The sequence below is a fragment of the Emys orbicularis genome, chromosome 13 (assembly GCF_028017835.1).
Source record: "Emys orbicularis isolate rEmyOrb1 chromosome 13, rEmyOrb1.hap1, whole genome shotgun sequence".
Classification (NCBI taxonomy): domain Eukaryota; kingdom Metazoa; phylum Chordata; order Testudines; family Emydidae; genus Emys; species Emys orbicularis.
Genome location: NC_088695.1, coordinates 47,674,710 through 47,699,385, shown reverse-complemented (window position 1 = coordinate 47,699,385; position 24,676 = coordinate 47,674,710).

The window sequence follows — 24,676 nt, the reverse complement described above, 5'->3', positions numbered from 1 at the left end:
CAGAACCCAGGTCCTAAGTCTCACTCCATTGTTCTGCACACTAGAGCACACTGCCTCCAAATAGACCGGAGGCATCGTTTCAGGGTCTCGAGGGGGATCATAAAACCCAGGGAGGATATTTTGAAAGTCAGGTTAAATGTGAACATAAGAACGGCCATGCTGGGGTCAGACCAATGGTCCATCTAGTCCAATATCTTGTCTGTGACAGTGGCCAATGCCAGCTGCCCCAGAGGGAATGAACAGAACAGGGCAATTTCGAGTGATCCATCCCCTGTCGCCCAGTCCCAGCTTCTGGCAGTCAGAGGTGTAGGGGCACCCAGAGCATGGGATTGCGTCCCTGATCATCCTGGCTAATAGCCACTGAGGGACCTGTCCTCCATGAACTTATCTAATTAGTTTTTTAACCCAGTTATGCTTCTGGCTTTCACAGCATCCCCTGGCAATGAGTTCCACAGGTTGACTGAGCGTTGTGTGAAGTACTTCCTTATATTTGTTTTAAACCTGCTGCCTATTCATTTCATTGGGTGACCCCTGGTTCATGTGTTATGTAGAGGGAGTAAATAACACTTCCATACTCACTTTCTCCACATCAGTCATGATTTTATACACCTCTATAATACCCCCCCCGTCAACTCTTTTCTAAGCTGAACAGTCCCAGTCTTTTTAATCTTTCCTCGTATGAAAGCTGTTCCATCCCCCTAATCACTTTTGTTACCCTTCTCTGTACCCTTTCCAATATATCTTTTTTGAGATGGGGTGACCAGAACTGCCGGCAGTATTCAAGATGTGGGCGTACCAGGGATTTATATAGTGGGATAATGATATTTTCTGTCTTATTAGTGATCCCTTTCTTAATGATTCCCAACATTCTGTTCACTTTTTTGACTGCCGCTGCACATTGAGTGGATGTTTTCAGATAATTATACACAAAGATCTTTTTCTTGAGTGGTAACAGCTAATTTAGACCCCCATCATTTTGTCTGTATAGCTGGGATTATGTTTTCCAATGTGCATTACTTTACATTTATCAATAGGGCCCTACCAAATTCATGGTCCATTTTGGTCAATTTCACGGTCATAGGATTTTAAAAATAGTAAATTTCATGATTTCAGATATTTAAATCTGAAATTTCATCATGTCGTAACTGTGGGTCCTGACCCAAAAGGGAGTTGGGGTGTGGGGGGTTCGCAAGGTTATTGTAGGGGGATTGTGGTATGGCCACCTTACTTCTGTGCTGCTGCCTTCAGAGCCTCAGCCAGCAGCCGCCACTCTGATGAGGGACTTTGTCAAAGGCTTTCTGAAAGGCCAGGTACACTGTATCCCCTGGATCATCCTTGTCCTTATGTTTGTTGACCCCCTCAAAGAATTCTAATAGATTGGTGAGGCATGATTTTTCTTTACAAAAGCCGTGTTGGCTTCCCCAACACATCATGTTTATCTATGTGTCTTATAATTCTGTTCTGATAGTTTCAACCAATTTGCCTGGTACTGAAGTTAGGCTTACAGGCCTGCAATTGCCAGGATTGCTTCTGAAACCTTTTTTAAAAATCAGCCTTACAATTAATTCCCCTCCAGTCATCTGGTACAGAGGCTGATTTAAGTACTAGGTTACCTATCACAGTTAGTAGTTCTGCAATTTCATATTTGAGGTCCTTCAGAACTCTCGGGTGAATACAATCTGGTCCTGGTGACTTATCACTGTTTAATTTATCAGTTTGTTCCAAAACCTCCTCTACTGACACCTCAATCTGGGACAGCTCCTCAGATTTGTCACTTAAGAAGAATGGCTCAGGCCTGGGAATCTCCCTCACATCCACCGCAGTGAAGACTGATGCAAAGATTTCATTTAGCTTCACGCCAACGGCCTTGTCTTCTTTGAGTGCACCGTTAGCACCTCGATCGTCCAGCAGCCCCATGGATTGTTTGCCAGGCTTCCCACTTACAGTTTGCTTGGCTGTTAGTTTCTGTGTCTTTGCTCCGCCCCGCTCATTCTCTACTGTCACTCAGCAGCTTCCTGATTATTTTTAAGAGCTTGTAGCAGGAGAACAATAACTGGAGCCCTCACGCTGCTTTACGAGGCAATAACCCCGCTCCCCGGCTCAGGATAATACCCGGTAGCCTCTCATGGGGACTGGCTTACAGCCCATTAACCATGGGGATGGGCTGTTATCACTCCCCTCAGCGGAGACCTTCACCAAGGGGCATGCGCTTGGAGCCAGTGCAGGGGCAGGGGAGTGGGAAACGTAGCAGGAGAATGGCAGTCCGGAGGATGAGCTGGGATGTCTCCCTTCCGCCCCACAACTCCTGCAGCTTAGACCCAGAGACAGCTCTCAGACCCCCATTTCCCTGGTGACGTGGGAGGCTGAGCCCATCTGTCTCGCTCTGGCCCTTGGAGAGCTCCCAGTTTGGAGTGTGCCAGGATGGAGCCCCCCGGTTGGTGCTGGAGCCGGAGTGCCCCCCTCTGCTTGTAGCTGCCGTCACCAGGAGCAAGGTGGGAACGGAGCTGGCCTGGATGTCGGAAGCATGAGCTGGGGGCTAGCAGAGGGACTGGGGGAGGGGTTGAGACTCGGGCAGCAGGGAGGGCAGAACTGGGTCACACCTGCCAGCCATCAGCCATGGGTGTGGAGGTCCTGGCCTGACACTTCAGCCTGGCAGGGAGGGAGCTTGCACCTTACCGGGACCCGGGTACAGGGTGGAGAAGAGCTTGGGGAAGAGACTGAGGTGGGAGGGGGTTAGGGGTGGGAGGCAACTGGAGAGGTCACTGCCCTGGGGGCGGAGGAGGCCGGCAGGAGTGAAAAGAGGAGACCAAAGGCACTGATGGTGTTGGCCCTGTGGCCTAGTGGTCAGTGCTCTGAGTCACCATGGGGGAGATTATGGGGGAGACCCTAAGCCCCACCTAGCCTGACCCCAGCTCAGCTCCAGCTCTGCCATTCTGCCCAGGCAGCTCGGCCGTCACCTGGGCCAGAGGCCTGCCTCCAGAGCCGAGGATGACATGGGCGTCTCCATGGGGCCAGAGAGGCCCACAGACCCATCTCTCCGGGAGAAGACAGACACAAAGGTGCAGCCATCCCTCATCTTAATGAGACCGAGATGAGCCTCGTTTGCTAATGAGGAATTTCATAGTCCCAGCCTGACAAGTGCAGCCGCAGTGGGGACTGTGAAGATCAGCGCTGTAAGGAGTGAGTGCGCCCATCTGTGGCCAGCCCGGGCAGGGAGCTGCTTCTAACGCCCAGGCCGCAGTGCCAGGCAGCGGCTTCTTTCCCTGGGCCATGCCAGAGGGGTTGCTGAGCCGCTGCTGGGCATGGCCAGGGGCAGTCCCTGCCTCTGGCCCGGTCACTGCAGCAGGTTGCCTGGCTTGGCTGTGCTAAGCGTCATATTTGGCACGAGCTTTCCCGGTCTGCACATGCAGCCTGTCACGGGACGAGCTCAAAGGACTTTGAAAACACCAGCAAACTGAACTATTAGACCCATTTGATGGATGGGGAAACTGAGATACAGCAGAGGCAGTGACTTACCAGGGCCACAAAATGGCAGAGCTGGGACTGGAATCCAAGATCTCTGACTGCCAGTTCCCTGCTCCACCTGTTAGACCATACTCCTCTCCCAGAGCTGGGACTTGAACCCAGGAGTCCTGACTCTAGTGCTAGGATGGTTAGAACACAGGGTTTTTTTTATATTGATCTTCTCCTGTGACAGATGGAGTCTGTCATCGAAAGAGGGACTCAAAGCACTTAGCAAAAATCATGGGTATAAAAACCACCGCTTCCACCGCTGAAACGCAGCTGCCCCCGAGGCGGAAGCCACTGGCTGTTTCCCAGCACAACGTAAGAAGGAGAAACCTATGCCCAAGGTGAAATGTAGGGATGCAGAATGTACTGACGTGAGCTGGAATTCAGCCAGCCCAGCGAGGTTAATAATGCACTTATACAAAGCACTGCCGTGTCTTTAATGGTTGCAAGTGGTTAGAACTTCAGTTTTATGTCTCCTCCGAAGCAGAGCTCCTCGGGCAGCGCAGTGCCGCCTACCCCAGGATGAGGAAGCAGAAGAGCGTCACCTACGGAGCGACTAACACCACTGCAGAGGGAGGTTTTCCATCAAGGTCTCCCCTCCAAGTACGGACCAGGCCTGTCCCTGCTGAGCTTGCGAGCCCAGATCCGGGCATGGGTGCCAGAGAGAAGTCAAAGGGGATGGGAAATGATTTTTTCAAGCGTAATCTCTGCAACCAACGACACTTTGCTTTCCTTGTATCGATCGCCTCCGTGGCTACTTCCCAGTCATATAATTACAGAAGGACTTTTTCAATTGGAACAAAATAGCTTCCCCTTGCAGAAGGAGAAAAGCCAGAACCTCCAAATAACATTGTAATAGATCAGGCAACAGCGAGGCTCTAAATAAACCTGGCAATAATTGTAACTGAAATTCAATTCCGGGCAAGAGGAAGCAGGGAGGGCTGGGCTGGGCTGAGCTGATCTTTTCTTAAGCAAGGCCATTTGATTTGCCGCCTGGGATCAAGCCAGCTCTGAAAAGCATTAGCTGCAGGGACTGGATGGCTCTGAGCTGTTGCAAGGGGCTTTCTGACCAAGCTCGCTGGTGGCCAAAAGTCATTGCCATTCTTAGCTCTTTGGTGACCTGTGTGGAACAAGTCTGGTGCGTCAGCCCACTTCCTGGAGGACAGCGTCCACATCCCAATCACCAGCATGGCCTAGGCACAGACTGGCCCTCGCTGGCAGTCTCGGTGAGTGGGTCCGTGGAGGGTGAGCTTGCCCCTCTTACCCTAAGAGAGTTTGTGTGAGGGGCTCCCTGGATTCCTCATGAGTGGCGCTGGCGAGGGGGAGCCCTCGAAAGGGAAAAGAACACCACGAATGTATCTCACCCTCCCTTTTCTTTCTCCAGTGCACCCTCAGCCCAGGATGGGAATGTCTCCAGGTGCTAAAGGGTTAATCCCACAGTCTGTCTGGGTGAAGTTCTCCCGCCACGGGTGACCCAGAGCTGGGAGGGAGCCGCTGAGCCTGAGACACGAGACAGACGTACACCAGCACCCACCCAACCCACGCGTGAGTGAACACCCACAGACGCACCCTAACCATCATGCACAATGCCAGGCACACACTAGTGTGCTGAAATTCACATCCAGATCCACATGTGCAAACCTTCCCCACCCCCGTGGAATGGCGCCATTAAAGCGAGATTGCTGGAGCTGCAGTAATTACTGCTGTGTACCTTGGGGAGACATGCACAACTCCCTAAAGACCAGCTTTTCATTGCAAACCTATTAAACAACCGTGTTTAACAGAGAATGAGGGATAATGGCTCTGCAGAGACACCGCCATTGCATTGTCTGTGAAGAAAATCTTTGGATCTCGAATTCCTCTTTTCTCTGCACCCCTGTCCTGCTGGATGGGAGCATGTGCAGACGTGTGTGTGTGTGTGTGTGGAGTCCTTGTGGCTCCGTGTGCAGTGTGTGTGTGTGTGGTGTCGTTTTGGCTCCTTGTGCATGTGTTTCTGTGCGTTTGCACATGGATCTGTGTGCATGAGAGTGTGCATATCTTTATGGGTGGGGTTTGTGTGCGTGTGTTTGCATATGTGTGCGAGTGGCACAGAGGGCCTGTCCAGTGTGTGTGTGTATGTCCAGCCACCTCTCCCTGCTCCCTCTCTCTCTAGTGCAGCTGTCGCCCTGCACTGGGTGAGTATCACTCACGTCAATTGTGAATCATAAAAATCACAATTGATGTTTCAATGAGTTATAATTTATGGAGCAATTACCTTTAATTTCTCTTTTATTGTATTTTAATGGCTTGAAATTTCTTGATGAGATTTGAAGGCACCGCTCCCATCCCGGGGCTGGGGAAGGGGCAAACCGCCCTCCCGATGGCCCCCATGTCCCAATGCGGTGGGCTTGGCCCCACAGAGCCACCTTGTTACCCAAAACCAGCTAGATAGGATGGGGGGGGGATCCCCGTCTTCCCCCATCCCCTCCCACCTGCTGAGTGTCAGCGTGTTCCCAGCATTGAGGCTGGCACTAAATTACCTTGCTAACGGGGAGGCTTTGGGATAAGAGAGCTGGACCAGGCTGCCGTTAATCAGAGCGCCGGCGGGGAACGGGGGAGCAGGGGGCTGGAGGCTGGTGAGATGAGGAAGCCAGTAAGGGGAGCTCTCCTCCCTCTCCTTGGCAGAGCCCAGCCAGAAGCTTGGTGCCAGTGTGGGGGGGCTTGAAGCGAGGCCTGGGGGCACTGTGTAAGGGTGTCTGGGGAAAGACTTGGCCTCTGAGACACATGCAGCAGGGACAGAGGCTGACGACTTCCAAGGAGAGGAGGGGGAAGGCTGCCTGCCACCCTCTCCGTGCCCAGGATGAGCATCCGACTTCCCTGGATCTCGTCCCGCTCTCCCGCCAGCCCCCGGCGCTACAGCCCCTTTGCTAGAGTCCTGCCCCTCGTGTTGCTCGCCCAAGTCGCTGCTCTTGACAGTGACCCTGTGGAAGCTTGAAGCTGACATTGATCCCTGGGCTGTGTATGCTGGTTTGTTATTGTAGGGTCTCTCTGGAGCAGTAAAGTGCATGCACTGGTTTGTTATTGTAGGGTCACTCCTGAGCGCTGGGCTGCACACGGGTTTGCTATTGTGGCTGGGCTGCTGTGGATGCCCATGTGCAGATGCCTACACCTGCTTTTCAGACACATTTAAAAGCACAATGATTTTGGAGCCAAACCCACAAAGCACAGCAGGCCCCTTTGAGCCGAGCTAGCTGCCCGTCGAAGCTCGGAGCCCCACGTCCCGTACCAGGCAGTGGGGCTAATACAACTGCGGAGATCACAACGCTCAACTCTTGCTCCAGGGCAAACGGCTTTGAGCGGCTGCAACTTCGACATCTTAGAGCTCCTTGCTTCGAAACAACTCTCTGCCTGGTGCGCTGGGGAGGAGGAACTGAGGTCAACAGGCCATGTGCCGGGCTGTGGCACTGAAATGGTTAAAACCCTGGGGGTGGGGGATGGAGAAATGCTGCTAATTGCCTCACATGCCAGTTTGCAGGCCTGTGATATATTTTTCTCTCTCTTTCTCTTTCCTCACAGGTAGGGCAGGTGGTGGGTTTTCTTTAGCTGTAAGAGCCAAGCCAGATCCCTGGGCTATTCATCTGCAAAGCCTTCACTATGGCCCCGAGGCACACAGATATCTGTGCCGGCCTGGGGAGCTGATCATGACCCAGGCAGCCACCAAAACACGTTTGAAATGAAGAAGCAAGGGAAGGAAAATGGCAGTGACGTTTTGCGGAGCCGGTTGGGCCTGGGGGTGGGGGTAATCAAAGAGCTCATGTAGCGCACGGCACAAAAAGGGACTATTGAGGATCGCTTGTAGGAAGTCTGGAGTCAGGTGGGCGGAGCCCGGACTCCTGGGTTCTGAGGGATAGAGGCAGGACTCTTAGATTGTGAATGGTTAGACCCAGGATGCCCCAGGTTCTGTGCCTGGCTTGGCTACCGGCTCATTGTGTCCTTAGACATTAGCATAGTTGGTGACAAACTGGGTGACTCCTGGCGCCTCACTGTGCCTCAGTTTCCCCCACCTATAACATGGGAAGAATGATACTGGCTCAGCATTGGAAGGACCTTTGAGATGCTGGTGGAGGCCCATTATGACCAATCCTGCTTCGAATGGACAGAATAGATGTAGCCCAACTTCTGTGATTCCCCTTTCTTTCGCTCTCAGTCCCGCTCCCCTCCATGCACGTCTGAGCGGAGCTGAGCGACACGTGGGATTTCTGAGGTCAACTCAATCCCAAAGGTTTGGAGCCTCTCCAATCTCCGGTCTCCCCAGAGCGGTCTGAGGCCAGTGCTTATAACCACAGAAGGGGTGTGTGTGTGTGTGGGGGGTCATTGCAGGGCTTTAGGAGAAGGGCTGGGCTGGGCTGGGGAGCGGCAGGAGAGGGTGCCGGGATCAGCCCCTCTCCCTTACATCGGGGGAAATACAGGCAAGTCAGACCAACAGACAGGCCGATGGAGGTACCAAATTGGCCAGTAGGTGTCAGTGTGTGTTAATAGATGGGAGCTGATTCCTCGGCGGAGTTGTGTGTGTGTGTGCGCGCGCGCGTGTGTGTGCATTGCATTGATCAGCAATGTCTGGGGACACTAGCACACACAGGCATGTCCAGATCCATTCATCTGCCCAGCAAATCCGAAGTGCTCTCCCCACCCGTCCAGAAGTGAGAAAATATCCCATTCACTTTCCCGGGCCAGGAACAATTGCAGAGGAAATCTCCGTGAAGCTGGAGTCTTTGGACGCTGACTCTGAGCCAGGCACAGCCCACGCCTGTGGGGCACAGCATGCCAGCTCTCTGCCCACGGCTGACGCGACACACAGCCTGGCAGGGAACACGCGCCCCGATCTACCTGCCACCGGTAAAACGCGTTTGATGCTGTGGATACAAGGGGGAAAAGGCTGAGACTCAGCTAACTCCTGAATTTGAACCCAGGCCGCTGGTGGTGTAAGGCCAGGGCATGCTATGCTCTGCCCCACCCAACCTCACACCCCACAGTGCCAGTGGTACCCTGAAAACAAGTTGGCCGCCCCCACCTTGCGGCCGGGGTGCCTCTGCTCTTTCTTCTCCCTCTTCCAGGTCTTTTTACACAGACGCCACACACTTGCTCGTCCGAGTACAGCCCTTATTGGGCTCTGGGCTTATTCCACCCAATCAGCTCAAGCGTCAAACTCCAAGTCCCCGAAATCTGTCCCGGGGCCTGGGTCTCACCTCTGAGCCTGGGTGAGCGAGCAGGTCCCTTTGCAGGGTCCTTCTATCAGTCCCCAGATGACCCGCTCATGGGGTTGGCCAGCCGCTGCCCTGCTCAGAGCTGCCTCGCAGACTTCCCAGCGCCAGCTCCCCTCAAGGCCGGCTTCCGCCCTTGTATAAGGAACCAGCTGTGGGTGGTGCCCTCCCTGTGCCAGGCAGCTCTGCTTGGCTCACTTAGCAAGCCCGCGCCAGGCTTCGGGTCTCCCGTAGGCAGCTCCCTCCATCCCTGTGCTCTCGCATCGCCCCCTTCCCCGGGGCGAGACGGTCTCCCCGCAGGATCTCCATCTGCGCCAGTGAAGGTACCAGGGTGAAGGGCACCATAGATAGACCCGAGTAGCCAGAGGCCGAGCGAATCCACAGGGAACTGCGCAGCTGGTAGCGAGGAAGGAGCTAGCGCCTGGCCGGCACTTTGCTGCTTTAAAAAAAATAAATATACAAACAAATGTTTCTTGCCTTAAGAAGTGGTTCGATAGCTTTCCATTGCCAATCTGGCAGACAGCCCCACTCCCGCGGCTGAACTAGCGACCTGCTCTGGCCGCGAGAGTTACTCCTGGAGCTTGTGGGGGGCGATCGCCTGGGCTGAAGGCTTTGGGGGGATCAGCCCCTCTGCCCCCGAGGCACAGAAACCGTCTTCAGAGTGAGAGCTCCCCGTAGGCTGTGGACAAGCTCTGGCTTACAGCGGCAATAGCAACCCTGGCAGCCCCCAGATCCAGGGGGCAGCCCCAGAGGGAGCCCCACTCGTGGCTGGTTGGAAATGAGCGTGCTGGGCACCGTGGGCCCCAGGAGCGGGGCAGCTCCCTGGCGGGTGTCAGCAAACACAGGGCAGGCGGGGCCCATGCCAGTAAGAGGCAGAGGGCCTGAGCGTGACCGTCCTAGAGCAAACAGCCACCCAGCGAGGGAGTGAGCCAGGACCAGCGCGCGTGAGAGTCAGGGAAAGCGATCCAGGAAGAAGGGAAGCAGAGAGAGGGGCGGACGGAACAGGGCCAGGCTGGAAGAGCAGCAGCGAGTGGGCCAGCCGCACGCCGGCTGAGAGGTTCACGCAGACAGACCCAGGACAGGAGGACACAGCGAGGGGAGAAGTCCCTGTGCAGTCGGTTTATGTTTCCAGACTCCCCCAGGAGTATTTCTGGTTCCAAGCAGCGCCTGGGGCTGCGCAGGGAGGAACAGGGTCAAGGAAGCCTGAGGGGACTTGGGCACCTACATTTGAAAACCCCCCGTTCTCTGCTTGCGCAGGGCTGTGAGTCTAACCACCCACGGGGTGTAGTGGAAGACCGTGTGAACTGAGGGCTCGGTCCTGGGGGCGTTCCAACCCTGCTCCAGCCAGCCCCGAGTGGAGAAAACACCATGGTGCCCCCGTACCAGAGGGATCTGTGCAAGGCCTTCCCTGCACACTCCAAGCTTGTTCCATGATCAGACTGGCTCTTGGCTCGGTTTCATGGCGAGGTGACGGAGGTTTCCTCATGTTGCAGGCAGACTGTCTCTGGCCTGGCATCTGGAATCACAGTCCATCAGAAATCCTGACCCTAACCAACCCCTACTGCACACTAGGGGCATAAAAATCCCAGCCGTCCACCCAGCTTGAGTTCCAGCTTTGCCTGCCTTATTTGCCATGGTCTACACCCTGCCTGGAACGCTGTACCACCCACAGCGACATCTAGTGATTGAATGACATGCTGCAAGTAACCATGGCATTGCTCGCCTCAGTGTCTGTGGGGAGGGATTATGACATAGGGCCGGAGGCACGAAAAACCTGTGGTTTTCAGCTGTTCAGACAAAGCCAAAAACTCCAAGGGAAACTCTAGTGATGGGAACCCACCTGAACGCAAACTGAAAAGGAATTTGCTGGACGCAGATGAATAAAGATTATTAAGTGCAGCAACAGCCACTAGCTACTAATAGATCGGGGCCCCATTGTGTCAGGTGCAGCACACATGTGTAGAATAAAAACATCAGCCCCTGGTCCAAAGAGCTTCCAATCTCTGCTTGGTTGGCCTGAGAATAAGACTGGGAGCCAGGAGCTCCTGCATTCGAATCCTATGCCTGACACTGACACTTGCCTGGGGCCTTGGGCACATCACTTAGGTCAGAGTTTTCAAAAGCAGCCCTTTCTCTTGCATGCCCAGTTTGAGAACCCCAGAGCCTGATTTCTCAGAGGTGTGCTGCCCCATGAGGCCAGCTGGGGCTGCAGGCACTCAGCATCTCTAAAAATCAGGCCCTGGGCATCCTCAGTTGGGTGAAGGGAGGCGCCCAGAATTTGGAACCATTGGCATTAGCCTCTGTGCCTTGATTTCTCCATTTCTCAGTAACACTGACCCGCCTCCCCTGGGAGCGGAGAATGCCCAGGAAGCCTTAGAAAGAAGCTAACACTATGACGAGTCCGGCAGGGCTTCAGTGCAAGGGATTCTGGGGAGCGAACAGGGCAGGCGTGGCTCACGCCCACAATGACAGATCGCAGAATGTCTTGCCGCGTTTACAAACTTCAGGCTGAACCAGCTTCCCTGGGTTCAGAGACCATCTCCCCGCTGCCCCTGCCGGCTCGAGGAGAGCACTAGAAAAGCACAGGGAGCTCCCCCACCAACCTTGTCCTCTCGTTCAAAACGGCCCGTCGGCGGCTCTCATTAGGGAGAAGAGAGAGGAATCAGAAAGCGCCGGCGTGGTATGAATCAGCACCCAACTGACCCACTTTCCCCACTGTCTCCAAGTTAGTGTATTGATAAGCGTTGGCTGCCTCCCGTTCTCCTTGGTGAATAGCACAGAGGGGTGTCTCCTGGCGCGTTGCTAGCTAGACGGGCAAAAATAGAAGGCAGGGCCCTTGCAGCCAGCCAGCAGCAGCTCCGTGGCACGACGCTCGGTTCCAATTGATTACGGGGGCGCGCTGCATGGCAGGAAAGAAGGCCCCCAGGTAAATAGAGCAGAGCCTGGAAATGGAAAAGGAACGGCGCCGGCTGCAATGAGCCGCAGCGCGGGAGACGTTTGCCAGGCTGGAGGGGCCGACGGGAACAAGTTAATAAGAACCATGAGAAAAGCAGCGGCCAGAATGATTTGGATCCTGGGAAGATGGATGGTGCTGGGGTGACGAATGCACACACCCGGGGCTGGGAATGAAAACAGAGAGCCAAGGGAGCCTGAGGGGCTGCGGGAGTGGGGAGGGGTTAGTGGAGGAGGAGAGCCAGGAAGAGCTGGGCTCAGTGCTGGGGCGCGGCAGGAACCACCGGAGCCAGGATCCGTATTGAACTGCCTGAGCCATACGCTCACAGAGCTCCCTTTGCTGCGATGGCGCAGTCCCTTCACCAGGCCTAGAGAGTGTCTCCTGCCGCCCATCACCATAGCCTCTGGGAGCGTCCCATGTACCGTGATAGCAAGATCCCTGGGGGGCGCCTGTGTTGTCAGATGTTTCAGGCCCCTGAAAGCTCTGCTCAGGGTGGGGGAACTAGTGGGCTATGAATGGAAGGGAAAGTGCAGGCGGTCTGAGGCTGTTCAGAGGGACCCAGATCCGAGCTCTGGGCCGGCGTCCTTCTCCAAGGGCGGCTCGATCCAAAGCCGAGTGTTTTAAGCCACATGGTGCTGCCTGCAGATCAGGGTGTCTTTGCTCATCCCCTTGAGTCATTGCTCAGGGATGGGCTCTTCATGCCAGCTCCCTGCACCCCGGTGATGGTGTCACACTCGTGGGACGGGGGAGGGGGGGCTGATGTGCTGATGTCCCTCAATCCCAACCTGCAGCCCTCCTCCTAGCTCAGCCCCCAGTGCTGCTGATGCCCCTCAATCCCAACCTGCCGCCCCTTGCTATCCCTTGCAGGGATAGCAAACAGATCAAAGCAGATTACTGAGCAAATAAAGCAAACATGCAAACTAAGCTTAATGCACTATAGAAACTGGCTACAAGTAGTAATTTTTGATCCTAAATGTTGTTTTTGGCAGATTGCAGTGGTTCTTGACGACAGGCTGCTCTTGCTTGCAGTTTAAAACTCCAGGTATTTCCTTCACAGCCGGACTCCCTGCCTTTGTCCTTGTTTCTATGTTTCCAGCAGTCATTCTGGGTGGGGATTCAATGAAGAATGAACACTGATTAAGTCACTCCCCGGCCTTAAATAGGTTTTATATATGGTGGGAACCCTTTGTTTTCCAGTGTGGTTCCCCCCACCCCCGCAGTGGAAAAATACTGGTATTCTATCATGGTGTCCAGTACCAGGTGACATGATCACATGACCCTGCAGTGTCAAAGCAGTCATGAATCAAAGGCCAGATGTAGCATCCCAGGAAGGTGGGAGATTAGCATCTTCAAAAGCCTATTGTCCTCCTTAATGACCCATCCAGACTGATTGCATTCTGTCCGGTGGGCGTTCCCCAGGTGTGAACCCACTTGTAATTGACACATAGTCAATATTCCTAACTTCTGATACAGAAATAATACATGCCTACAAATAGGATAATCATATTCAGCAAATCATAACCTTTCCAATGATATTTCAAGACCCATCTTGCATAAAACATGTCTTAGTCATGCCATATTCACATCATAACAACATCTCTATGAAGAATATGGGGCGTAGTGTCACAAACCCCACTCAGGTGTGGAAACTGAATCACAGAGAGGTAACGTGACCTGCCCAGTGTTACACACCGGGTCAATGGCATTTCCTTGCAGTGGGATTGGCAGCAGGCAGGGGTTGTGAATGAAATTAGTTCCTGCACTAAAATAGAGCGCCTGATTATTCTTTATCATGCCCAGTTTTAGCATCAAGCTTCATGGTAATGATCCACTTTCCCAGCCAACACCTGCGAAGTGTCTGTTCAACGGGCTGGCTGGAAAACGGTCCCGCCGATTCCACATGCTTGTTGGGCTCATGGGGCCTGTCCCAGACCCTCTGCTGCAGCCGTGAGCACCTCATCACCCCGGACATGGTGCTCCCTCCAGTTGGTTAGAATTCGAGCCATTGACCCATGTAAATGCTCTCACACTGCACGCCTCTCACACAGGCCCGGCTGCATGCCCCACCTTAGCTCCAGGGCCCGGCTGGGCATTGACTCAGAGGGAAGAGCGTACCAGCCATTCAACAAACCAGCTTCCTTCAGTGCCCTGGGGTTGGTCTCCCACCCAGGACTGGGCAGGTGCAGCCCGAATTCGCATGTCACAGCACCGCCGCATGGTGGCAGGGCGTTACTGCAGTCTGTTGCCCTATTTCTGTGCATTGCTGGGTGATGATGGTTGATGGCCCCAAGACATTCAAATATTAATGACCCGCTGGTTTCAGCGCTCCCACTGAATTATCTGCTGCTTTAATTAAAGCAGGCAGGATGGCTCACTTGGGACAGGGGAGCAATCTTGCTGCTAAGCTAGAAGGTAACGGGTTCGGGTCTCGCCTAGGTGGCACTGCTGTGGGGAAGGGCGTTCTTTGGCGAACTGGTAGCTGCTCACAATTTGAAAGGAGCAGAGTGGTAACCCTGCTGCCTGGGCCAGCATGCCTCCCGGTGCCGCAGCAGCTCCCAGCCCGCTGGGCTGGATACAGCGTAGCAAGCACAGCCATCACATTCCGTCGTGGGACACCTCGCACGTGCCAGATGCGAACGGGACCAATGGCTGTTCTTTCCTTCCCTGTCAGGATGTGGTGCTGGCCAGGCGGTTCCGTGGCACTGGGCTCAGCCCGGACTCTGTTGCCTGGTTATTTCCCCCTGGTTGTGCCAGTTCTGCGTGTCACCCGTTTGCACTGCCCACGCCAGCTGGGTGGCAGGAGTTCTGTTCGTGTTCCTGTTTCTTGGCCTTTATGTAAACGGCGTGTGTGCAAAATCTGAGTTGATCATTACTTTCTTATTTGTATGGTTGTCACATCTAAGCGCCCTAGGGACCCGGGACCCCGCCGTCGCGGCTAAAAGCCCCAGCCGGGGACCCGGGACCCCGCCGTCGCGGCTAAGAGCCCCAGCCAGGGACCGGGACCCCGCCGTCGCGGCTAAGAGCCCCAGCCAGGGACCGGGACCCCGCCGTCGCAGCTAAGAGCCCCAGCCGGGGACCCGGGACCCCGCCGTCGCAGCTAAGAGCCCCAGCCAGGGACCGGGACCCTGCCGTCGCAGCTAAGAGCCCCAGCCGGGGACCGGGACCCCGCCGTCGCAGCTAAGAGCCCCAGCCGGGGACCCGGGACCCCGCCGTCGCGGCTAAGAGCCCCAGCCAGGGACCGGGACCCCGCCGTCGCAGCTAAGAGCCCCAGCCGGGGACCCGGGACCCCGCCGTCGCGGCTAAGAGCCCCAGCCAGGGACCCGGACCCCACTGCGCGAGGCACTGTGCAGCCACAGCAAAGACGCTGGCCCTGCCCAAAGCAGCTCACACACTGACTCTAAAGGTGGCCTGGGCTGGGAGTCTGGGATGCGCAGGGGGTTGACCATGGCCCAGGTAACCTTTCGGCGCCAAGCCTGTGGCAGCAGTGGCAGAAAGCGCTGTGATGCAGCGAGACCTGGTGAACCAGGGAAGCTGGCCCTGCCTGTTCAGTGGGCTTCTGACACTTCGGCCGCACTTCCAACAGCTGCCCCCCCCGGTGTGAAATGTGCTTGAAAAAGAAACAAAGGGGGGGGGGGGGAACCAAGCCAGACTGCAGATAAGAGACCCCAGGGATCTAAATAAAATAACGGCCCCTCCTTTCTCACCGGCTGCTGGGGAATGTGTGTTCTGCACTGTTTAACGTGCAGCTCCCACGCACACTGGGAAAATTAAATTTAAAAAAAGAGAGAGATTGCTTAGACCAGGAAAATTAAAGACCCCCCCCTCCCCACTCCCCCCCCAGCCCTGTGACTGAAGGCTCCTTTCTTGCTGCAGCACACGTGTTCGCTCGCTATATATAACCACGTCTCCGTGCCCAACGGCAATGCTCGTTTCATCCCATTTAGATTAAAAGGTGGAATTTTCGTCGGGGCGCCTGCTGCTCCCAGCTGCGGCTGGATGGCAGAGACGCAAGGTGCTCTTTCCCTCTCACGCTCACACATCCTCCCTGTTACTCCTGCCGGCTGTTGTGGCAGATCCCGGAGTCACCGTGGCCACCCGGATTTCTATCGCGGCTGTTCCTTATGGACCCTGATCCACGTTCCAGGCTGTTCTTGCAACGCCCCCATCTCGGGGGGCTCGGGGCGGGGGAAGGACCCACTGGAGCAAAGAGGGAGAAACGTGGCGCTTTGCAGGGCACTCAGGAGGTGTCACGGGAAAGCGAGAAGGACCTGAGAGGTGTTGCTGCTGGAGAGGCCTGAATAACCCCCATGTAGGCAGCATGTAGGGTGGGAAGAGCCACTAGTCAGGGCCGGCTCCAGGCACCAGGGCAGCAAGCAGGTGCTTGGGGCGGCACGTCCGGGTCTTCGGCGGCAATTCAGCGGCGGGTCCCTCACTCCCTCTCTGAGCTGCCACCAAAGAGGAAGAGAGGGAGCAAAGGACCCGCCGCCAAATTGCCGCCGATTGAGCTGCTGCTGAAGTACTGCTGATTTTCGCTTCGCCGCTTGGGGTGGCAAAAAAGCTGGAGCCGGCCCTGCCACTAGTCCCTCGAGTCCAGGGGTTCCCCGCCAATGGAGCAGGCCCCCAGGGTGGGTCTCCAGGCTGGTACCTTGTGCTCCCCTCCCGTTCACTGATGCGTCTCTATGCTGGGCTGTGCAGAGCCACGCTAGGTGCAGTGGGGCCTCACATCCCCTTGGCACCTCTAGGCATGACTGCCATGCTAATGACGCCAATGCCCGCGGCCCAGCCCATCCTGCCTGCTCCAGCACATGGCGCCGGGTCCCGGCACGGGGCTTACCGCAATGAAATGGTTGCACTGACCCCGGCTCCCGGCTGCCTCCCTGCTCAGAGGGGCCTGAAATGTCGCCTACCTCTGCTTCTCCGGGGCTGCAGGAGACACGGCACCGTGCCTGGGCCCAGCACCGATCAGTCAAGGAAGAGCCCTGGCTCGGTACCTCTCAGGGTGGGAGGCCAGAGTAAACAGAAGGGCCCCAAATTCCAGCCGCTGGACCCTCGTGCTGGCTGGATGGCCACAGTCCAGCACATGCTGCTTTGTAAATGTGCCAGTCCCGCCTGCCCCTTCCTGACGGGCAGCAGCCGGGCGATTCTCCCAACCTCCCAAACACAGAAGAACGACAGAGCAGCGGCCCAGGCCCAGCATCGGCAGCAGAGCACAGGAGAGGGGGGAGGCCCTCACCTGGTCCCACTCAGCGCTCGTCCCACGTGCAGGGCGGGGGGACCAGGCATGGCGGCTCGGCGAGCTCTCCATGGAGCCGGGGGCTCCGTTCCCGACAGCAGGGGAGTGCAGCCCCGATGCCCTTGTTCTGCCAAGACAGCAGGGTGTTCGCAGGGTGCCTGAGCATTGCCCTTCAACCCATTTCCGATTCTTCCCAGAGTAAACTCAGAAGTGACAGGCCGGGCTTTAGCCACGAAGGAAAGACTGGGACCCAAACCATCCTGTGGGTCTGGAGAACTTTCACAGGGATTGAACCGGGGCCAGAAGCACTGAAAGAACGGGCCAAAGGCACAGACCGGTCAGAGATCTTCTCTGGTGCAGATCCCACCAGGCAGTCGATTTGCAGTGGTTCACTCTGCCACCTGCCACGTACTAGGGCAGCCCCAGTGTTTAGTGTCCTCCAGTGTTCCTGATCTGCCTGCACAGGTGAGAACTCCCATTTGTCCGGCCATGGTAGCCTCTCTCTCTCTCCTGCTTCTCTCCCACCCTTCCTTCCTGGGCTTTTTTATCCACTTAGCTCCCTGGCCCCAGTCTGATCTGGTCATCAGGAACTGCTCTCCTGAATCGGCCCCTCCCTGGGGAACTAACTGCTTAACGAGTGACCAGAGTGCTGGTTCAGTTGCTGATTCCCAGCACTCTGTCACAGTCACCCTGCTAGCTGGTAGCAGTAGTAGGCTGTTATTCTCTTTCGTGGACCAGCCACCAGGGGGACACATAACACACACTGGGGTTTTATCCCAAGTCCATCCCAGTTCAGAGCAGAAGCCCGAGCAGAATCCAGCTCCAGTGGGGGTATGCTGGTTCTGAAATCCAGGCCCTCACCCACGTGTGACGTTTGGGGCTTGGGTCCATCTCGGACACTCCCCACAAAGCAATGGGTCAATTTGCTTCCCACTCCAGGATGGATCAGCCCATCTCAGGTACTCCTGCAAATCCTCAGCTTGCCCATGGAACCTGGTCCTCCTCCCCCCTGCTTCCCCACACCAGCCTAACGAGGACACTTAATGCAAACACCTTCCCCAAGGCCTGGTGCAGATGGGACGAGTCCCCATCATCCCTTGTGGAATATTCCTGCTCTCCGCTCCAGTGATCCCAGACCGATTACCAATCGTCAGGGGCTGGGAGGGAGCCGGAGGGGAATCCATCCTGCATCGCTGTGGGGCGGGGAATTGATGGAGGTTAACCGGGGAGAGAGCTGGAAACAAATGGCCCTAGGATTCCCAGCTCTGCCTCGGCTGGAGACCTGAGGCTGAGATCTGTGTTAATGGAACCTCCCCAAGCAGTAAGGGTAGACCCCAATCCCACACCCGGTGGCCTGCTGAGCCCCGGCCTGAGGGGGGCACCACCCCTGCAGCATTCAGTGCCCGGGCAGTGAGGACAAGGCAGAGTGCCCAAGGAGTGCAGCGCTTGCACTGGCCAGGCCTGGCCTTCACACAGACTGTCTGGGGCCCTGGGGGCGAAGCCCGACGAGCATGGCTTGGTGACGCTTCGCAGGGATCGGCTGGTTGCTGGGAAGCGCTGTGCAGCGGGTATTCAGCCCACGTGCTGGCAGGAGGGTCCTGCACCCCGAGGGGTTGTGTCTGAGGCACCCAGAATTCCCCTTGGCAGTGCCCCGGTAGCGTGTACCAGAGTGGCAGCTCCCCCAAGCGGTGGGGGTGTGCCGTCCTCTCCGTGCCTGGTCAGCGCCGCGTCCCTTCCTGCTCCCCGTGCCCGGCCCCAGTTCAGAGACACCTTCCCTCACTCCTGCTGCCAGGGCCAGGAATTCTGAGTGCACTGCGCTTGCAGGGAGCCGGTGCCGGGGGAGAGGGGGCGTTTTGACAGCAGAAGCCCCCCATTTCTGATTTCCGTTTGTTTTGAAATTGGAAATGGGCCCCGAGCCCCCAAACATGGGGGCAATTTGGTTCAGGATCCTAACGCTGCAGCTGGCCCCTCCCTATGACGGATCGAACCAAGCGCCCAGCTCATGGCACCAGCAACCAAGGCTGAACTCTGCGAGTTGGGCCCCGTTTCCCCCCGGGGGGGGGGGCAGCTGGGACCAGTAACATATCGGGGCTAAGGAACAGCTTACTGGGAAAGACGGAAGGAGGGGAAAGGGACCCCCCAGAACTGCTTGGCGGGGTCTCCCCAGGGTGTGTGCGCTGCACTGTGGGACTCGGACACCCCTTTTCCCGCACCTGTGGTAAGCAGCCAGGAACGCCCTCACCTCCTTCAGCTCCCCACATGCATTGGGGGGGGTCCGCCCAGAGCCTCCCTTGGTTCCCTTCCCCTCTCAGCAGCCAGTGGGAAAGGGCCATTCACACAAACAAAGACCAAATAGCAACCACAATACTAATAAGCTCTAGTATGTGTAATAAGATTTCCCAGGGACGTGGCTTTCGCTGAGGAGCTAAATTCTCTTCTCCTCAATCCATTGTTCCTCGGGTATGTGACCTACGCGGTATTATTGCACGCCGGTTATTATTACCATAAATCCTTCCAGTTTTGCTCATTCCATTTACATTAAATATAGCTCCTGTGACGTGGCCCAAATTAGCTTGCAGATGAGGACACTGTCTGCATTAGCTAAAGCAGACGTAACCACAAGGACAGAGGGCTGGGGGGCTGTGTGGAGCTGGCGTTTTGTTTTACAGGGGCAGGCGGCATTTCCATGTGGCTGCTGTCCTTGGAAGCTGGGCTCCTGGAGAAAGAGCCCCCGAATATTCAGGGAGCCAGATATTTGAAAACCAGAAGGAACCGGTGTGATTATCTAATCTGACCTCCAATAGCACAGGCCAAAGAACCTCACCCAGCAATTCCTGCATCCATCCAGCCCATATCTGACGGTTGAGCTAGAGAGGTTTTGTAGCTAACGACATCCAATTAAAGAGTTCAAGTGAGGGGGAATACACCCAGGTCAGACCCTGGGGGAGACTGCGGGGAGTGGAAAGCAAAATCCTGATTATTTCTCCCCTGCCCTGGTCCTGACAGCACAGAGCAGAAACATTTCATTGATCTATTGAGATTAATAAGCAAAGTGACAAGTGGGGCCTCTGGGGAGCTCTGGTGCCTCAGACAATTGTTGAAAGCACAGTCAATCAACACAGGCGCAGCAAAGCCTCATCCAATGCCCTAGAACAGCCCAGCACAACAGCTGGCCGCTGAAATCGGGCTGACGACCTGGCCCCATGGACGTCAGAGGCAAAACTCCCATTGACTCCACCGGGGCCAGAATTTCACCCTGTGTCTGTAGCAAAGCCACCTCCCAGAGGAGAGTTATTTGCTGCCCCTCCATGGGCATGTCCCTTTATTTATTTGCCAGGCCGTGCCCGTTCCCAGCTCAGGTACAGGACCTTCCTACTGCTACCGGGGCTTCGTTCTCTGCACTGGCTGCTGGGATGGGGGCCCCTGTCCGGTGGGGGTGGGTTGAACTGAGACCCAGCAAACTTATGACTCCCAACTGGGTTTGATTTCTTGCCCTAGCGACGGTGAGCGAGTGTCCGACCGACCGCTCCGTTCCCTGCCTCCCCGACCCCGGAGACACCTTCCCCAGCCCTCAGGCCAAGCCGCTGCCTCCGAGAGCCACCTGGGCCAGTAGGGCCGCCCTGTCAGCTGCGAGGAGCACAGGCCTAGCTTTGCAAGGCTCTGCTGAGCGTCGGGCTCGCCCTGTCTGGTCTCTTTTTGTCAGTGCTAAGCACTTCGTCTTCATTTTGCAGCTCGAGCCTCTGGCAGGAGCTGTGCGTGGCCGGGCTGACCTTTCGCTCCGGGGGAGTGATGGATGGCTGCTCTCCGCCTCCACAGCCCAGCCATCCCTTCTGTGGGGGACCCCTCCTCCCTGCATACCACCCCCATTGCCCTCCGCCATCCATGAGCTCCTACCCGCTGCCCAGAGAGAGGTGAGGGATGATACTGATCTGAGCCAATCAGCTAAAATGCATGGGGCGGAGTGTGGGGGGAAATCCAGTGAGCAGCCCAAAATCCAGTGGCCCGAGGGAAGGTAGGAGGCTGAAATGGCAAATTGCATGGGGGTGGGTTTCTCTAAAGGAGCTTGGCGGTTATTTTGGACCTGTGGCTTCGCACGACTGTAGGGATGTGATCACGTGTGAAATGTGAGTGTGAAAGTGAGTGTGTGCACAAGAACGGCTGGGCGTGATGGTGACTGTGCCTGTGTACGACTGACCATGAGTATGTGAATGAGGTCGCGTGCCTGCGTGAGTGCATGTGGGGGTGAGAGTGAGTGTGTGCACCAGAGAAGCTGCTGGGCAATGCAGAAAGATGAGTGTGAACACAAGTGCGACCGGGAGTGAATAAGGATGCGTGTTTGTGCCAGTGAGGGTGTATGTAGCTGTGAGTGTGGGTGAGTGTGCGTGTGTGCAAGCAAGTGTGTGAGAATGGGTGTGTGCACAAGAACGACGGCGAGGTGAATGTGACCGTGTGTGACTGTGTCCTCGTGAATGAGTGCCCATGGATCTGAGTGCGTGTGCGAATGAGTGTGACTGTGTGAGGCTAGACATGATTGTGTGTATGAGCCTGAATGAGTGTTTGATGTGTGTGAGTCCATGAACTTGTGTGCCTGTATGTGCGTATGAGCATGTGTGAGCACCAGTGTGAGTGCACAGTGTGTTTGTGTGTCGCATGGTTAGAATGTGTGAATGAGCAAAGAGTCTGGCTTGGAGAAAGCTTCGGGGTCAAAGCGCTTCTTCCAACAGAGATTTTTTGGATGGGCCGATCCTTTTTCCCCAAATGAGTTTTTGTAATTGCTTGATTTACTTAGCTCGACTCAGATTGGCCGATCTACTCGGCTGCCTTTTAATTGCTTGAAAAGTTGTGCAGTGTTTCATGTTTTAAGGAGTGCTGAATTGTATAATTAAAACACTAACGGTGTAAATCAACAGAACCGAAGAAAGACAGCAGAGAATTAAGCAGGCTTCTCGGCATCATAATAAAACCAAACCGGCATGAAGAGGGTCTGTTATGGAATCAATGCTGAATACTAATTCTCTGGAGTTTGGTGGGCTGGCGGGGGGGTGGGGAAGAGAGTTCTCGGAGACCCCCTCCCCACCAGCACAGCAAGGGAGTGAACGGCTGGCGTGTGCTGTGGCGTTGAGCAGAAGAAGACTATTCGCATGAGAGTCAGCAAGCGGCTCAGGCATATGGTCGTGAACAGGATGGGACATAGAAATTGCTTTTAATGAGGGTTTTCTTTCAGTGGTGGAATTGTCCTTGGCACGCTGCGGCCCAGATGCTGCAGCAAATTGGATCAGGGTGGCGGTGGCTGCCAACTCCTCCTTCCTACTTTACACGACCGCGCAGGCGGGCGTCCCGCCTCGTTAGAGCAGCTCCCCGTACTTGGGTCCCGCTCCCCCAAGGTGCAGCCGGCTGTCGTGGGAGCAGCGAAACTCAGGAGTCCCGTAGTCATGGCAGGAAGGGAACTCGGGCGGGGGCTGGCTGAACACAGCACGCCTGGAAGGTTAACACATTTGGTCTAGTGGGCCTGCCAGGCCCACAGCAGAGAGTTGTCTCCATGTCTGGCCACCAGCCTCAGGATGGCCAAGTCTAGGAGCATCTCAGTGCCGTCTATTACAACGGCTATTAAATAATAGTCAGACTTAGCGCTTCCATAGCGCTTGCCTGTGAGGGTGCTTTGCGAATATTAACCTGGTGAACGGGAAGGGCGGGTACTGCGGGGTGCAGAGAGAAGCTTATGAGAGGGTTGAACCCTCAGAGGTTTGGGGGCTGGTTGGAACCTCTTGGCCTGCTTGGGACCAGAACCTGTTAATGACATGGGATGCCCTCCTCTGGCATCAGCTGCTGTCCGGGGTCCCAGCCCTCTCCCCTGTCCTCGGGCCCCTGGAAAGGACACGGGTCCTGTAAGAGATGGCTCTCTTAGCTAGTCAACTCAGCTCCCGCTCCCCTCAGGGGCCGATGCAGGACTCAGCCTTTCTCTAGCTGGGGGGGAGCCGGAGAAGGGAACCCCGAGTAAGCTGGCAGGGTTTGCCCTAGCGGAGTCATCCTAGTGCTCAGCAGACTTCGGGTCCTGCTCCTTGGGCAGATCCCCCCCCTTTGCTGCGGGTGCAGGGCAACCCTCCGCCTCTTTGGCAGCTGCCCTCTTCTGTCTGGGCGGCAGCCTCCTGCCCCACCTGTTGCTGGTCAGCCAATTAGCCACATCTGGGGAGGTGGCGGCTCCGTCCCTCAACCCCTTAGTGGCGGGGGCAGAGTGGGGTTTATACTCCCCATCACTGTTGCCTTGTCTATCCCCTCGGGGCTGCGACTCCGCGTTCCTGAGGTCGGCCTGTGGCTGATGGTAGCGAAAAGGGATGAAGCCAGCACGAATCCCAGGCCAGCTCTGTCCCGGGATGCGGGACCTGCTTGCTAGCCCAGGGCTCTGCAAAGATGTCAGCAGGTCTCATCTTGCTGGAGCAGGCTACCCCGGGAGGTTCCAGGGGGTTCCTGCCGCCAGGCGGGCTGGGGACAGCATGAGAATGGCTTCTTGGGGGGTGTTTCGGGGAGCCCCTCTGGGCTGAGATCAGGGAGAGTGAAAATAATGGATGAACACAAGAGCTGAACTTTCGCCCCCAAACGGTGCGGCTGCCGTGTAAGGGGAAGATGAGCCCAAACCAGAACCTTGGATTGAGCCTTGAATGTTGGGAAAGTCCCAGTGCAGCTGGGAGTGCTGGGGCTTGGCCCTTCTTTAGCAATACGACCAGGGCAGGCGGCTTGACAGCCCAGTGAGCTGGTACTTGGCACCCTAGATAAGAACTCCCCCGCCGGAGCAGAAACCCAGGTCTCCAGCGCGACTGGTGCTTCTTGGCTTGGGCCGGACTGGAACCCGCGTTCCAGTTAAGCCACCTTTGCTATTTTTGCCCCATGTCCTGCCATTAAACTCGCACTGGGGCCCTGCCCCCGGCCACTGCAACGCACCCTTCTTAGGCTGTGGCAATGCAACCAAACCCCCCGTCCCCAAGGAGACCGGTGGACGTACGGACCAAGGCCCCTCCGCCTCCCAGGCCAGTGGCAGCTGAAATTCCGCCCTCTGACTGGTTGAATGGGCTGCAGGAGTTCTACGCCAGCTCCCAGGACGTGCCGCCTGTCCCGGACGGTGGAATGGGGAGCACCCAGGGGCCACCCTGGGAAAAGGGGAGACTGTCCCAGGTCTAAACAGCTAGTTCCTCCCCATTCCTGATGGTCCGGGGGTGGGGGGCACACAGCCCTCTAGCTAACTAGCTATTGCTCTAACGTGGTGCTGCCTGTCACCATAGTATCGGAGCACCTCTGGCACCGTATGCCTCCCCTTCCCTCTCCCATCTTGTCTCTCCTATTGCACAGCTCCTGGCGCTTTCTGCCCCCTTTCCTCTCCCAGGTGTGTCTGGCATCGCTGCCATCTTGTCTCTCCTATTGCTTAGCTCCTGGCGCTTCCTGCCCCCTTTCCTCTCTTGTGCCTAGGGGTTGGGTGCCCCCTCCCGAGACCCCTGCTCGTTCTGCAGGGTAGCTCAGCCCACAGGGTCCCCTGGGGTTTCACATCACGCTCCCATGCTCGGATATCTGTCCCTTCCCCTCCCCACACTTCACTGCCGCTCTGCATATTCAGCACGCCGCCTTGCAGGGGTGGACATGATAAGCAGCACTTCACCAGAGGGGGCGCCCAAGAGTCCTGCAAAGCCCTCCTTTTCCTTACCCACAATCCCAGCGAATACACGCAAGCTGCCGGTGCTTGCGTCCCGCGGG